At 47.1% G+C, this 14,927-nt stretch overlaps 1 long non-coding RNA gene across 1 annotated transcript; it reads left to right on the forward strand.

The window, feature by feature from the left end:
- The first annotated feature begins 1,574 nt into the window (after positions 1-1,574).
- Positions 1,575-7,375, forward strand: LOC147080926 (uncharacterized). The gene is made up of 3 exons (XR_015076962.1): positions 1,575-1,770; positions 1,974-2,068; positions 5,896-7,375. It is a non-coding gene; the product is annotated as an uncharacterized LOC147080926 (long non-coding RNA).
- The last annotated feature ends 7,552 nt before the right edge of the window (positions 7,376-14,927 follow it).

A 14,927-nucleotide genomic window follows, 5' to 3' on the forward strand; every position in this document is an offset into this window, starting at 1 on the left:
GTCCTGCGGATAGCCAGGTTGTGCAGCATGCAGCAAACGACGACGAATTGGGAGACTCGATCCTGCGAATACTGGAGGGCTCCCCCGGAGCGATCGAGACAGCGGAACCATTGCTTGAGGACGCCGATTGTTTGTTCTATGATGTTCCTAGTCGCTTGATGGCTCTCGTTGTATGCCTCTTCAGCAGGGGTCGTGGGCGCGCGGAGCGGGGTCATGAGCCAGGTACACAAAGGATAGCCTTTGTCCCCGATAAGCCATCCTCTTGGGGGAGGCTGTGCCTGGAACATGTCAGCCACAGTTGTCTGTCGCAGGATAAAGGCATCGTGGCTGCTGCCTGGAAAGCGGGCATTAACAGCTAGGATGCGCTGCCTGTGGTCACACACCAGCTGTACATTGAGGGAATGGTAGCCCTTCCGGTTGCGGTAATCCTCGGCATGCTCAAGAGGTGCCCGCAAAGCCACATGCGTGCAGTCAATGGCGCCCTGCACCATGGGGAAGCCCGCTATTCTTGCAAATCCCACTGCACGCTGCTGCTGCTTGTCCAGGGTCATGGGGAAGGAGATGAATTGATGTCTCCTTGTGAAAAGGGCTTCGGTCACCTGGCGGATGCAGCAATGCACGGCGAACTGGGAGATGTTAGCGATGTCCCCAGCAGCGGATTGGAAGGAGCCGGTGGCATAGAAGTTGAGAGCCACCGTCACCTTCACTGCCACCGACAGAGACGTCCTGCGCATCAGCTGTGGCTGCAGATCTCTGTGAAGCAGCTGGCAGATGTCTGCAACGACCTCCCTTCTGAATCGCAGCCTCCTAACACACATCGCGGCAGACATGGTCAGATAGGAGGACTGCTGGCGGTATACCCTGGGTGGGTAAGGCCTCAGTTGGCGATGCCTGTTGCCTCCTCTGCGTCTAGCCAGGGCTGCCACTCTCTCACGGCGTCTGTAAGCCCTTCTGGCATAAGGCTGAAAGTCAGCGTTGGCACCCAATGCAGCCCCCATTATATGCTGGCAAACACTGAGCTCTCAATGAAGGCAAAGATAATTGCTAAGCTCTGGCCTGAGCCAAAAATACCTGTCCTAGTGTTGGTCCAAACCAGTAAGCTCTCCTCCTTGGTCTCTGTCCAAAAAACCGTGGCACAAGAGTGAATGCTGCAAAATGGCTGGCCTTTATAGTGCAGGGTAAGTGCCCTTTAATTAGCGCTCCCTGCGGCCCGGCTCGGCTGTGTACCGTTCCACTTCACAGTCGTTAGGGCCGCCCGGCGCACAATGGGCCGGCGCGAGTGAAGTTCCGGTTTGGGGCGCACAAAGGGCGTTGCACTATTAAATGACGTCATGATCTGCGCGCGCAGCAGGGCGCGCGCTAAGACTTTGCGCCGGCGCTAAATGTGTCCTGAAGTTGGGGAGAGGCACAGATCGCGCTGCGCCCGGGCGATAAGCGCCTAGCGCTCGAGATCTACTCCTCCTAAGGCGCTAACGGCTGGCGCGCCCAACTGAATTTCTAGGCCTTAATGTATTTAAGATGATACAATACCATTACACGTGATCTATGGAACGTTTGTTTGTTTGAGTGTATAAATATGCTGCATTTGCTGATGTCCTTTAGAGATGTTGGCCTAGCCTTTGTCCAGGCAGCTCTCTCCTTGTATACACTTGTATGCAAGTAAAATAAAGCTTTGCTTATCTGACGGTACAGTTTGTTTCAGAGTCTTACTCGGAGTCGAGACTTCGACAGTATTTCTTGGAGGTTCCACCGAGATCGCTTGCTGTACCGGTGAGTAAACGGATGAAGACACGGTATCTTTCTGGGAATGAATTCTAACTGGCCAGTTATAAGCGGCATTAGCCACCAAAGGGATTCCCTCTCAGTCTGAAAACTAGTGTGTTCTGTTTGCTATTGGCTACAGTACTGCGATCAGTTGAGACTCATTTTTTCCAGGGTTGAGTTGTCATTTTTGTAATTATTTCCTCTTTCAGTCTATCAGAAAAGGAGACGATTTCGGAAACCTGAGCCCTGAAATAGACCATCCAGATAAGACACAGTAAAGTCGGGTGATCCCGGACTAAGAAAGGTACCAAGGGTAAAAAGGAAAAGCGCTAGAAGTTTGATACTGCAGTGGGGGTGGGTCCCCCGGAGATTGAGTTAAGACTATAGTAGGGGGTGGGTCCCCCGGAGATTAAGAAGCCGGAGAGAGAGTCTTGCGGCAGAAGGCAGGAGACCTTCAGAGATAGTAGGGGGTGGGTCCCCCGGAGATTAAGAAGCCGGAGAGAGAGTCTTGCGGCAGAAGGCAGGAGACCTTCAGAGATAGTAGGGGGTGGGTCCCCCGGAGATTAAGAAGCCGGAGAGAGAGTCTTGCGGCAGAAGGCAGGAGACCTTCAGAGATTTCGTTAAAGTATAAGGACTCAGTTCTGCAGTGGCGAATAACACAGACTGAGAATTGTCTATTGTTCAGTATATAGTATAAGATTTTAATGAGTTACCTAATTTGTTTACCTGTGTGGTCTGTCGCGTTAGTTATTATTAGTCTTGTTATTGTTAGTACGTGTTTCTTTTCATCTCTTACAGCAACTTGGTTGCAAAATCGCAAAGGGGAAACGGGTTATTGCGAGCCAGAGAAATTACACCTAGTTGAGACTAACCAACAGGAAAGTCCCAATTAAGTAAAAAAAAAGGGTGCCAAATCTAGTAAAATCCCAGAGAAAGGCATCCCTGCTTGTTATATTTTTCAAAACTGCGATCAAGTTTCAATCAATGACCTGCCAAGGTGGTCCAGATGGACCCGAAATGGGAAATACCCATTTCCACCAGATGGCACCTTTAACATAGACAGAATTACCTGTCTAGAGGAATGCCTCATAAAAAGGGACCCAACTAGAAAAGGAAAAAAAGAAGTAAATTGGTCAGCCTTCTCAGATTGGAAAAAGGAAGCAGAGAGGCGACGCGAACGAAGTATAGAAGTTAGTAAACATAATAAAAAGAGGGATGAGATTAATCAGGAACAGAATAAACAACAAAAAGTTAAACAAATCAGGGTTGGCAGGGTCCACAAAATTTATCCGGAAACAGAAATACCCAAGCCCAGGTTCACACTCGTCCACAGACTAATTGGACAACTAGCAATCCCTGGGGAAATCAAAGTGGCCCAAACGAAGAGTTTGGACAAAATCCAAATTGTTCAGCATGACGTTACTTAGAGCCCACCCCAGACATTGCCCAGGAACAACAAGCTGTGGTACAATTGCCTGCAGTATCGTTAAATTCTAAAGAAGAGCCATTTATAAATTTAAATATGAATGGAACATAAGTTCCATTTTTTGGTAGACACTGGAGCAACTAATTCGGTCTTGACTAAACAATATGCAGTAGGAGCACCTTGTACCAATCAGAGTGTCAAGCGTGTAGGACTTTCAGGAACAACCCAGACTATGGTATGGCCCACTCCATTGGATGTACAGATGAAAGACTTTCATGAACAGCATGCATTCTTATTATCTGAAGACGTTCCCATCAACTTATTAGGAAGAGATTTGTTGTGTAAAATGAAAGCAGTGATATCATGTACGGAAAAAGGACTGAAGGTACATGTTCCAACTGACAGATGCGGGATGTACCCATTGCAGGTCCACAATTCTCCTATTTTGTATTGTTGGACTAATCATGATGACAACCTCAGTAAACAATTACTGATGGCTGTGGGAGCATGGCAGTATGTCACAAGATCAGTATCAGAATACCAGAAGCAGTTTAATTTGGGACATTGGCATGATAAATTGCACTGTATAGCCTATTATGACAAAACGGGAGAAGATCTAGAAGTGGCAATTAATTACAAGCCCTTTCTGCATCATAAATATTCACTTAAAATCCGAAGAATTTTAATTGGGCAAGAAGGAATAGCGTCACCAATCTTGTTGACCCAAACAGCATGGGAATTATTCAGGGTAAAAGACTCTAAGCCACACTGTACACTAGCAGTGGCGCATGAATTCAAATCTTCTGATCTAGGACAGATGGTCCTACGCCTATCAAAAGCTGCAGTTCAACAGGAGTGGAGAATAAGTCAGGGTTGGTTGAAGACCTAAGAGCAGTTAACGAGTCTGTTCTCCCTGCCTACCCGGTGGTCTCAAACCCAGCCACCATCCTGACCAGTATACCTCCTAATTCAAGGTATTATACGGTCATTGATCTCTGCTCAGCCTTCTTCAGCATTCCTATTCACCAAGATTCCCAGTTCCTGTTTGCCTTCACGTTCAAAGGAACCCAATACACATGGACCAGGCTGCCACAAGGCTATACAGAAAGCTCAACTATCTTTTCGCAGTGCCTCAAACATGATTTACAGGACATTGTCTTAACCGATGGGTTAACCCTCATACAGTACGTAGACGACCTGCTAATTGCATCACATACCCAAGAGGCATTGTGAATCAGTGACTCAGCTTATCACTAAGCCTCGTATAGACATTGTAGAAACTCCTCTGGACAATAGCGATTTTATATTTTATGTGGATGGATCAGCCCTCAGAGACAAAAAGGGCTCGCCAAAAAGTGCATATGCCATTTCCGATGAGCATTCAATTATCGAAGTATGCTCACTACCATCTTTCTTTTCAGCACAACAAGCAGAACTGTTTGCCGTTACAAGAGCATGTATTTTAGCTACAGGAAAATCAGTGAATATTTATATTGACTCTCGGTATGCATTTGGAGTCACTCATAATTATGGTCAAATTTGGAAACTTAGAGGATTCCTGACTTCATCAGGATCTACAGTTAAAAATGCTGAACAAGTTGATAACCTTTTAAAGGCTCTCCAGTGTCCTACAAAAATTGCTGTTATTAAATGCAAAGCACATACAGGCAATCAAGACCAGGCTTCTTTGGGCAATGATAGGGCGGATCGAGCAGCTAAGGCTGCTGCTCTATCTGATACAGAGTCACAAGTGTCTGCATATGTTCTTAGAAATCAAGATCCAGACAATCCCCCACCCACAATTGATGACGTTTTGGCCTATCAATTACAGGCCAGTCCGGACGAAGTGTTAGCTTGGGTGAACGATTCTTGTTTTAAAACACCTGAAGGAGTATGGGTCTACCATGACGGCCGCATGGTGGCTCCCAAGTCAATACTCCCATGGATTGCCCGATGTGTCCACATGTTCACATGCAGGCAAAGGGGGGATGGCAGACTATATCACACAAACTTGGTATTCACCAGGCATTGACAATTACAAAACAAATTAGTGAACAATGCATTACCTGCCAAACAATGAACCCAGGTAAAACGGAAAAGGTACAGGCTGCCTCCCACCCAAATCCAACAGGACCCTTTGTACATTTACAGATGGATTTTATTGAATTACCAGTATGTTTAGGATTTAAGTATGTATTAGTTATTGTAGATGTGTTTTCACGATGGATTGAAGCCTTTCCATGTAAAAAAAAAAATGATGCAGTTACTGTTGCAAAATGTTTGTTAAAAGAAATTGTACCACGATTTGGTATACCTGCACAACTTTCAAGTGACAATGGATCACATTTTACTGGGACAGTTGCGCGAGAAATGTGTAAGGCTTTACAGATCAACCAACACTTCTACTGCAGCTATCATCCACAGTCAGCGGGACTGGTAGAAAAATATAATGGTATGCTGAAAAATAAACTTTCCAAACTCTGCAGCGAGACAGGACTTAAATGGGTCGAACTGTTACCCTTGGCATTGATGGTAAGGCGATCAGCAACAAACAGAACGACGGGACTGTCACCACGTGAAGTCGTCATGGGACGACCTCAGAGACTGCCATTTTCTGCACCCTTCACTGCCAAGCAGATGGACATTCACAAGATGGATGAACATATGTTGAATAATTGCATTGCCTTAACTAAGTGTATTTCCAGTTTCCACCAACAGGTCAAGCAAGCCCAGGTTGAACCAGCTGAAGGAAGGTGCCATAACCTAGAACCAGGAGACAAAGTATACGTGAAAGTATTCAAGAGAAAAGTATTCAAGAGAAAGAACGGTCTCCAACCCAGATTCGAAGGTCCGTACCAAGTACTCCTAGCAACTAATACTGCTGTAAAGGTGAAAGAGAGACCAACATGGATCCACGCTTCCCACTGCAAAAGAGCTCCAGAAAACAAGGAAAAGGAATCACCAACCCCATCAGTAAATGGAACTGGACATTAGGACTATGTTTCCTTGGGACACTTATAATACCTGCAATGCCCGAATTGTATATAAATACATTTTTGTATATGGCATACACATACGCAACAACGATAAGCGCTTCCAGCTGTTGGGTTTGTGCCCATGTTCCCATACATAGTAAAGGGGGAATTCCATTAAGAACTATCCCCTTCAATGAGTCAGAGATGATGGAATGGATTTTACGCCAAAATGGGAGTATTACCAAGTATGAGTTAAATGGCCCCAAAAAGATTATAGTAGATGAAAACTGGCAAAGGCATTGGACCTCGGCAGGGTACGATTTGGACACCCTCAAAGGATGGTATCAGCCTAAGTATGACCATGCTAGACAGCTCCCCTCCCTGGTCCTCACCAATACATCTGGGATAGGGAGACCAGTAAGCTCATTGTGCCTGGATAAGAGTAAGAGTAGAGGACCAAGCGTTGGCCACAGTTATTATGCAGAACCAGTTAAAGTAATGATGCAGGTACAGATCAAGGACCTATTTGATGGAGAAGGAAAGATTAAATGTAATCTTGCTAGACTAGGTTGTCCTTGATAAGGACAAAAGGAGGGAATGTGGAAATATGATTTTGCCCTTACTAGTGCATGATGGGATACTTGACATCTAATGTATTTTTGTACCATCGCCTGTGGACTAAAACCAAGTCAGCAGCAACTAACGTAATCTTCTGACCTATTGCAATTAAGTTAATCACAACCTGCCAGAACAATACATTGCAGAACTATTGGGTAACCGCACTGCTAATGATATCTAGCCAAAGAATGAAAACAATTCTGTTAAAGGTCAATCTCGTTTCTCTTTATACATGATCATATTGAACTTGTGTTCTTCACTATATAAATATGATAATCAGACATGAGTGAGCAAATCATTTTTTGGTAACAAGATTCAAACAAAACCTCCTGACAGAATATAATTAACTAACTTTGTCTGAAGACATTTCTGTCCTGCTGATCTTTTGATTGTCCTTGTTTAAACTCTTAATGTGTTTAAGATGATACAATACCATTACACGTGATCTATGGAACGCTTGCTTGTTTGAGTGTATAAATATGCTGCATTTGCTGATGTCCTTTAGAGATGTTGGCCTAGCCTTTGTCCAGGCAGCTCTCTCCTTGTATACACTTGTATGCAAGTAAAATAAAGCTTTGCTTATCTGACGGTACAGTTTGTTTCAGAGTCTTACTCGGAGTCGAGACTTCGACACTCCCTCCAGTATTCAGATAGAGGTCTGTACCTCTCCACTATTCAGATAGAGTTCTGTCTCTCTCCAGTATTCAGACAGAGGTCTGTACCTCTCCACTGTTGAGATAGAGGTCTGTGCCTCTCCAATATTCATATAGATATCTGTGCCACTCCACTATTCAGATAGTCAGTACCTCTCCACTATTCAGGTAGAGGTCTATGGCTCTCCACTATACAGATAGAGGTCTGCCTCTCTCCACTATTCAGACAGAGGTCTGTGCCTCTCCAATATTGAGATAGAGGTCTGGGTCTCTCCACTATTCAGATAGAGGTCTTCGTGTAATGTATATACCTTTAAGGGGTGAACTACTTTTTACAGCTCATGTATACTCTAGTACCGGCAGTGACCACAACTGTATATAACGCTGAGTAGTAATCTGTACAGATCAGTTGCAGTCTGAGCCACGTTGAGTAAACACCTATTGTACCGCAGTCTGCGTCTTCTTATACACAGACGTAACATTGGCGCCGAGGCAGGTTCGAACCTACCTGCAACTCTGCATCACCTCCCGGGGATTCGTTCCTGGAGATCAGTGGATTGGAGGTCAAGGCCAGAGACTCGGGCGTCGACCATGGGCAACCACCCAGTCATCCAGCAGAGACTCGAGAATTGCGGGGGTGGCTGTCGAGAGCCAGGCTTGGCTTTCCAGTCGAGGTGGTCCAGCGAAATGGGCTGGCAACAGGTAGTGCGCAGACCCTTCCCGGACAACGGCGGGCTAGAGCCCGACCGAGCGGCACAGCAAAGGGCCGAGCAGCATCGACGGGGGAGAGAGAGAGAGGGCAGAGCGCACAGGGCGCAGCCGGTGTTCAGGGGCCGAGCAGCGTCGGAGAGAGGGAGAGAGAGACGCGCAGAAACCCGCGAGGCGCCGCCATTGCTATGAGGACCGCCGAGAGCGGCTTTGGCAGCAGCGCAGGAGAAGCACGCAAAACCTACAGGGCGCCGCCATTGCCATGAGAACCGTCGGGAGCGGCGTCGGCAGCAGCAGGGGAGGAAGGAAAGCGCGGGAGACGCCATTTTAAGCCATTGGGAGATGCCATTTTAAACCACACCCAAAATGCCGAAGAGTGGCAGTATCACCGCATTTGACAATGAAGTCGAAGATTGGACTACATATGTCGAACGAATAGAGGTGTACTGCAAGGCAAATGGGGTGTCAGATGACAAGAAAGCGTCGGTATTGTTAAATTTAATGGGTGTAAAGACGTATGGTTTATTACGAAATCTAGTAACCCCAATGAAGCCAATGGAAAAGAGTTTTGAAGACATAGTTGTTAGATCCGTGTATCTTGATGTTGTGTCCTTCAATAATTAGACAAGAGTCTGCAGGGAACGATCAACAGGTGTTTACTGAATGAGGGTTACTCTAGAAATAACTGTACAGATCACTACTCAGGGTTTTATATACAGGTGTGGTCACTGCCGGTACTACAGTATACAGGAGCTGTAAAAAGTAGTTCTCCCCTTAAAGGTACATACATTACAATTCCTCCCCTTTTAGATTAACAGTCCATAACACTCATTTAACAATTAAATATCAAACTAATTACAATTAACACTTTTAACATGCAACATTAGCTGAAAATAGTCTATTTATAAAGTCAGTTTTTGGGGAGGCTTCCTGATCCTTTCTGGATTGCGCATTTCCCGAGTGTCTTGTTCTTGGTGTGGAGGCGATTCTGGCCCCCTGTCGTCGGTTGGTTCATCCGCTTCCGATGCTACTGTTTCTGGGGTAGATGCTACCTGTACGTCGGGTTCATCACCAGGTACGTATGGGCGAGACATGGGGTTGACTCGTTCCTGTGACTCTAGGATCTGGTCAGCATGGCGTCTCACAATGTTCTCCCCAACATCCACTGTGTACATTAGTGGCCCCTGTCGTGTGCATATCGTTCCTGGTTGCCATTTCTCTGTTCGGTAGTCGGGGGCCAAGACTGGTTGCCCTACATTGAAGCTCCTTGTCGGCTTCTCATTGATGTGCTGGAATTGCTTATTCTCAACATCTCTTCGTACATTTGATCTGAGCAAATCCAGACGAGATCTCAACCTTCGGTTAAAGAACATCATGGCCGGGGCCTGGTTGGTGACTGCATGTGTCGCATTTCTGTAGGCTAACAGGAAATTGTCCACCTTATGCTGCAGTGGAATGTCGTCATCGCACATGGCCCTTACTACTTTCTTAAAGGTTTGTACAAACCTCTCAACCAATCCATTTGTCGCTGGATGATACGGGGCGGATGTGTAATGCCTTACCCCATTCCTTTTCATAAATCTTCGAAACTCTTCGGACACAAACTGTGGTCCGTTATCAGAGCAAATCTGCTCTGGCAAGCCGTTCCTGGCAAAAATGGTCCGTAGGACTGCAATAGTTTTCTCCGTGGTGGTGGAGGACATTTTGATCACCTCAGGCCATTTCAAGTGCGCATCCACGGCTATTAAAAACATTGAGTCCATGAATGGACCAGCAAAATCAATATGCACCCGTTGCCATGGAGATGAGGGCCACTCCCATGGGTGTAGAAGGGCATGTGGTGGTGCATTTTGGTCCTTCTGGCATCCTGAGCAGCTCTTTGTCAGGTCCTCGATTTGCTGATCGATCCCCGGCCACCACACATAAGCCCTAGCAAGGCTTTTCATTTTCACCACTCCCAGATGACCTTCGTGAAGCTCATTGAGCACTCTCTCCCTTAACTTGGGTGGAATTACCACTCGGGATCCACACATCAAGGTCCCCTGGCATACTGACAGCTGTTCTCTTCTGGATGAGAATGCTGGCAACAGTGAGTCGCCATGTGCTGGCCATCCCTTCACCGTCAAATCATATACCCGAGACAGTGTCGGGTCATTTCGGGTCTCCTTCTCTATACCAGCATTCGTTACTGGCAAGCATTCAATTATAGTCGTATTAAATATTTCGACAGGATCCACTGCTGGTGCTTCCTCCGCAGTAGGCAGTGGCAGGCGTGATAGCCCATCAGCGTTTCCATGCTGTTTCGTGCCCTTATACTCGATTTCATATTGGTGCGCCCCTAGAAAAAGGGACCATCTTTGTAGCCGTTGCGCAGTCATCACTGGAACGCCCTTCTTTGGATTAAAGATGGAGACAAGTGGTTGGTGGTCAGTCAGCAAGGTGAACTTCTGCCCGTGCAGATAGTGATTGAACTTTTTAACTCCCCACACTAGGCTGAGGGCCTCCCTGTCAATCTGGGCGTAGTTACGCTCGGCTAAGGTTAGTGACCGAGACGCAAAGGCTACTGGCCTCTCCGAGCCGTCCGGGGATTTGTGCGACAGCACCGCTCCAATGCCATAGGGTGATGCATCACACGCCAACCGAATTGGTAGTGCTGGGTTGAAATGAGCCAACACCTCTTTTGATGTGATCAATGCTTTGCTCTTCTGGAAAGCTCGTTTACATTCGTCACTCCACTTCCATGGTACCCCCGTTTGCAGTAGGGTGTTCAGTGAGTGTAGTACTGTAGACAAATTCGGCAAGAACTTATGGTAGTAGTTCACCAGCCCGAGGAACGACCTCAGTTGTGACACATTTTCCGATGCTGGAGCCTTGACGACTGCCTCAATCTTTTCAGGGGACTTATGTAACCCCTCTTTATCAATAACGTGGCCACAATACGAGATCTGCTTCTGGAAAAACTCGCATTTGTGGCGATTAGCTCGGAGCCCATATTCCTTCAATCTAGTGAGCACCTGCTCCAGGTTGGCGAGGTGATCACTGTCATTTTCGCCCGTGACCAGGATGTCGTCCAAATAACACTGGGTCCCTGGAATCCCTTGCAGGACTTGTTCCATTGCCCTTTGCCAAATAGCCGGAGCTGATGCTACCCCGAACACCAGCCGGTTGTATTGGTAGAGACCTTTATGAGTGTTGATCGTGAGGTACTGTGTTGAGGCTTCTTCTACCTCCATTTGCAGGTACGCCTGGGCCAGATCAATCTTAGTGAAGTGTTTCCCTCCCGATAGCGAGGCGAAAATATCTTCAATCCGCGGCAGCAGATATTGTACAGTGTGAAGGACTGGGTTCACTGTCACCTTAAAGTCCCCACAGATGCGAACCTTCTTTGGTTCCCCAGGCGTATTACTCAATGACCTCTTCATTACAGGAACGATGGGTGTAGCCCACTCGCTCCAGTCCATTTTGGACAGTACTCCTGAATGTTCCAAACCTTCCAGCTCTGCTTCGACGGCTGGGTGGATCACATAAGGTACCGGTCTGGCCTTAAAAAACTTTGGGCTTGCATTTTCCTCTATTTTGATCATCGCTGTTATGCCTTTTAGTGTTCCGAGTCCCTGCTGGAACACTTCTTGTGCATCAGTTAGCATTTTTGACAGTCGTCCAGGTGTGACGTCGTCATCCTTTTTGGCATCTACAGTCAGTGCTTGTATGGAATGCCAATCTAGCTGTATCTTCCGGATCCATTCACATCCTAGTAGTGGTGGTCCTCCATCTGGCAATACATATAGGTCCGTTTTTGGTGTTTCCTTGCCGTTATATATAATGTTCACCCTTATTTTTCCTTTGGGGTTAGCTTTTTGCCCCGTGTACGTCTTCAAGACAATCTTTGTATCTCTCAAGGGTATATGTGAGAATAGCCGCTTGTAGTCCCTTCGGTTTATGACTGTTAGAGCTGATCCTGTGTCCAATTCTGTTGTGTTTGTACCTTTAAGGGAATAACTGGCCTTACACTGTAGTACTGGCAGTGACCACCCCTGTATAAAAGGCCCTAGCAGGGTTCTGTAGTTTCAGTTTCAAGCTGCCTCCTGTTCAGTAAAGTACCTGTTAAACTGTTCTCCCGAAGTCCGTGTATTATTGAGGCGCGGACTTTACAGTGGCGACGAGTAAGTTCGAACTCACCTGCAGTGTGGCATCATCTCACGGGGATCTCTCCTGAAAGGAAGGTCCTGGAAGGTCGTAGTCTGAGCAACGGGCGTCGACCGAGAGCAACTGCCCAAAGAATCCATCGGTGTTCGGAGAATTGCGGGAGAGACTGTGGTTCCAGCGAATCGTGCTGGTAGCAGGTAGCGTGCTGACCCTTCCGGACTGCGGCGGGCTCAAGCTCGATCGAGCGGCTCTACAAATTGGGCCGCTCAGCGTCGCAGGGAAAAGAAAACAAGAGAGAGAGGGTGGAGCGTGGTCGGTGCTCGATAGCAGGACAGCGGAGAGAAACTAAACGGGGGGGAAGGAAAGCGAGACGCGCCGAAGCTGTGGGTCGCCGCCATTGCCCCGTAGAACGCTAGGAGCAGCGTGGCAGTAAGGGGAAGAAGCAAAAGCACGGGAGGCGCCATTTTATTCCATTGGGGAAGAAGCAAAAGCGCGGGAGGTGCCATTTTAAATCGCCCAAGATGCCAAAAAGTGGCAGTATCACTGCTTTCGACAACGAGGTAGAAGACTGGACCACGTATGTGGAAAGAATTGAAGTGTACTGCAAGGCAAATGAGGTGGCTGATGGAAAGCAGGCATCAGTGTTATTAAATCTGATGGGTGCGAGTACGTACGGCCTATTGCGGAATTTAACTACCCCAGCTAAACCAATGGAGAAAAGTTTTGAGGGGATTGTTCATATCTTACAGGAACACCTAAGCCCGACACCACTGCTGGTAGCAGAAAGATTCAAGTTCCATAAAAGAAACCAGCACAAAGATGAGAGCAATGCTGACTATCTTACGGAACTACGCAAGTTATTGAAGCACTGCCAGTTCGGAGCAGGACTGGCAGACACCTTACGGGATAAGTTTGTCTGCGGGCTCCAGAGTGAAGGAACCCAGAAACGACTACTTTCAAAAAAGGACCTGACGCTAGAACAGGCTTTCAGCGTGGCAGTATCCTACGAAGCAGCAGCACGGGGAGCTGCGGAAATACAACAGAAACCACAAGAATACAGCGCTAATGAAATGGCGTATGGAGCTGAAAAGTGCTATCGCTGCGGCAGAACAACCCATGAGCAGAAGGACTGCTGGTTTAAAGACAAAATATGCAGGCAATGCGGGAAAATGGGACATATAGCAAGAGTCTGCAGGTCGGGAAAGAAGACCAACACGACAAGAACTACTAAGGAACAGTACAGCAAAGTAAAGAAACTGACAGATAGTAGTTCAGAAGATCAGGAGTGTGATAAGGACTCCGGGAGCAGGCGACTAAGTTGTTTAAAGTTACACAACGTGATCGCAAAAGAAGATTACCGAACCATTTGGGTCACCCTCATGATAGCAGGGTCCCCAGTGAAGATGGAATTGGACACAGGATCAGCCCTAACTGTCATGAATCGACGAGACTATGAGCGGCTATTTTCACACATACCCTTAAAGGACACGTCCATTGTATTGAAGACATACACGGGTCAAAAGGTCTACCCCAGAGGAAAAATAAGGGTGCCAGTTGAATATAACGGAAAGGAAACACAGAAACTATACATGTATATACTACGAGATGGAGGACCACCATGGACGTGAATGGATCCGAAAGCTACAATTGGATTGGCATTCCATTCTGGCACTAACTGTGACTGACAAAAAAGATGATGACGTCGCACCTGGACGTCTGTCACAAATTCTATCTGATGCGGAAGAGGTGTTCCAACAAGGACTTGGGACTCTAAAAGGAGTAAAGGCAACCATAAAGATTGAGGATAACGCAACCCCAAAATTTTTCAAGGCCAGACCGGTGCCATACGCGATACGCCCAGCTGTGGAAGCTGAACTGGAGAGTCTGGAGCGTTCGGGGGTGCTGTCTAAGGTGGACTGGAGCGAGTGGGCCACACCCATCATTCCTGTAATGAAGAAAGCATTGAGCAGCATGCCTGGGGAGCCAAGGAAGGTTCGCATCTGTGGGGACTTCAAGGTGACTGTGAACCCAGTCCTGCACACAGTACAGTATCCGCTTCCGCGGATAGAAGATATTTTCGCCTCACTATCTGGAGGGAAACATTTTACAAAGATTGACCTGGCTCAAGCGTATCTACAAATGGAGGTGGAGGAAGCATCTAGGAAGTACCTCACGATAAACACTCACAAAGGCCTTTACCAGTACAATCGACTGGTATTTGGGGTAGCATCGGCCCCGGCTATGTGGCAGAGGGCAATGGAACAAGTCCTGCAAGGGATCCCGGGGACCCAGTGTTATTTGGACGACATCCTGGTTACGGGCGAAAATGACAATGAACACCTTGCCAACCTGGAACAGGTGCTCACGAGATTGCAGGAATATGGGCTACGAGCCAACCGTCCCAAATGCGAGTTCTTCAGGAGACAAATCTCGTATTGTGGCCACATGATTGATGAGGAAGTGTTGCATAAGTCGCCAGACAAGATTGAGGCTGTAGTCAAGGCTCCAACACCAGAAAATGTGTCGCAACTGAGGTCGTTCCTCGGGTTGGTGAACTACTACCATAAGTTCTTGCCGAATTTATCTACAATTCTGCACCCACTGAACGCCCTCCTTCAAACTGGTGTAACATGGAAA

Source organism: Somniosus microcephalus, unplaced genomic scaffold (assembly GCF_052327205.1).
Source record: "Somniosus microcephalus isolate GS21.2 unplaced genomic scaffold, FLI_Smic_1.0 scaffold979, whole genome shotgun sequence".
Lineage (NCBI taxonomy): Eukaryota > Metazoa > Chordata > Chondrichthyes > Squaliformes > Somniosidae > Somniosus > Somniosus microcephalus.